Source organism: Hippocampus comes, unplaced genomic scaffold (assembly GCF_001891065.2).
Source record: "Hippocampus comes isolate QL1 unplaced genomic scaffold, H_comes_QL1_v1.1 scaffold60, whole genome shotgun sequence".
NCBI lineage: Eukaryota > Metazoa > Chordata > Actinopteri > Syngnathiformes > Syngnathidae > Hippocampus > Hippocampus comes.
In genome coordinates, this window is record NW_017805483.1 from 1,179,263 (window position 1) to 1,181,488 (window position 2,226).

General features: G+C 43.3%; 1 protein-coding gene across 1 annotated transcript in view; it reads right to left on the reverse strand.

The window, feature by feature from the left end:
* Positions 1 to 2,226, reverse strand: part of map3k22 (mitogen-activated protein kinase kinase kinase 22) — a 47,180-nt gene that overhangs the window by 43,873 nt on the left and 1,081 nt on the right. The window lies entirely within an intron of this gene.

Below are 2,226 nucleotides of genomic sequence, written 5' to 3' on the forward strand. Positions count from 1 at the left end.
GAGAGAGAGAGAGAGAGAGAGAGAGAGAGAGAGAGAGAGAGAGAGAGAGAGTTTATGTTTTGCCGCTGTCAAGCAATTTGGGGCTTTGGGCTCTTGGTACTCAAGAGTTTTCCATTTCAACAGAATACACTGAAAAACAGCCCTTACAACGCGTTAAAGATTTGTAAAGAGCCCATCTCATTTATTTGTTTGTTAAGCTTCAGCCTGCTTTGGTCAATGAAAGATGCTGGTGTCAAAAGATCGAATGGGTGCCATGTCTGGAATGGACATAGGAACGTACTTCCTTATTCAAGATAGAGCATCATATGCTACTTGGGAACATGGAAGAATAAAAGAAGAGCAGCAGTAGCATCTCATTGTCTAATAACTGCAGATGGTAAAAACGAAGGTCAATGTTCAGTGTCAATTCACTGATTTAAGAAGTTAAAAAAAACCTGCAGGAAAATGAAAGCTCCAGATTCGAATCCCATTCACTGGAACGAATGCTTGAAATAAGTCAAACATTATAGGTTTTATTTTGGTGAGAAATGCTTGCAAGTGTTGTCAAATTTCCCCCAAAAAAAATCAAACATGCCCCGTGCAAGACCTGTCCAACATTGGCGTGCAAGCATGTGTTGTCTATCCAGCCGTCCTTGCGGCAGACAGCATTGTCTTCACGCTCAAACAACCCGTTGCAGACAAAGCTCAATCGGGACAACTTCCTCTTCGGGAGGTTGGGCAGAGGCAGGGGGGCCGGGGGGAAGAGGGGGCACAACCCCTGAACTCTCACAGATAACGACGGGCAGACTCGGCTGGCCCCTGAAAGCATTCAGACGCCATCGGGCTCAAGTCAAACACCGGCCTGAGCATTCGTGTTTCCTGTTTCGGTACGTCACAACAACGCTGTCGTCCCACATTGTGCAAATGCGCCACAGTCTAAAGGGCCCAGTCGATGAGGCGAGGTAGCGTGAAAGCATCCCACCCACAAAGCAAACTTGTTTCAGCTTTGTAGTGTAACCATGCCACGTCTAAAGCGAGGCCTCTTGATGCAACTTGCAGGTCCCTGTGAGTCACCGTAACCACCGTAACCAACAAAGCGTCTGACAAGTGGCCTGCTTTCTGCAGATCTATGACGGCAGGACTCCATTTTTGGAAAATTAACTTTTCAATAGAGTTCGCTTTTATGGCACTAACTTTTTTTCTCCTCCATACACTGCAAGAGGAAGCAGACATTAGGAAAACAGATGACAAAAACAACTGGGATTAGCTTGTTAGTATGCTTTCAAGAAAAACAAAACATATGAATCAATATTTCAATTTTTTTGTACAATATGGTTTGTGTCTGTGTGATTTGTCCATTTCACAATATCTGCAATCGGGGACGAGCTCTGCTCGTCTTTCATCCGAAAACTTGTAAAGCGTAACAGTATTGACATTTGACTTTAACCCTCATTGAAACATAAAGCATAAAGTGACCATTGGCTGTGATCGTAATAATTCTTGAATGACGTGACATCTTTAGCATACATCTCCATCAAATGATAGCATCGAGGAGCAATTGCCCCATTAACCCCTAATTTTTTCTACCTACCCCCGCCTTGCTCCTCTGTCAATTTCCTCCATCCTGGATGGAATTTCTGGTAGTACACTGAAACACCTCTACAACGAAACCTACATGGGTGAAAATACCCCATAGTGTGAAAAAATCTTCATGCATTCACACCATTCCCACTTTCCTGCCCCCCATACAACGGATAAAACCCCTGTTGAGTTATACGAAACCTTTTTCTCTGCTCTTGCCTCGCTACGAGATTCACTACAACGAAGTCTAATCCAACAGCGACCTCTACTGCTTCGTTCGGAAACGGCAACAGCAACCACCACACTGGTTTCCACATGCGCAGTAGTCCAGGAAGTATTTGTTATTGTTAGTTTCAGATGCAGCAAGAACGTTGCATTGCTAAAATGGCTACAAAACGGACTTTTGGATGTCAAGCAGCTAACACAAGAAGAGCTCTGACGCTGGAAGAGAGGGTAAAAGTGATCAAAATGAAAGACGGAGGAAGCAAAATAAAAGAAATTGATGTAAGTGAAAGTGAATGCTGATCGTAAATCTCGCAATTTCTTTCCATTTTTTTCTTTCTACACTGGCTACTGTATATGAAGTGTCAAATAAGTGTATGCTCATACTTATGCACGATTGAAATAAAAATAAAGAGTACACATACGTTTGTGTGTGTGTGTGTG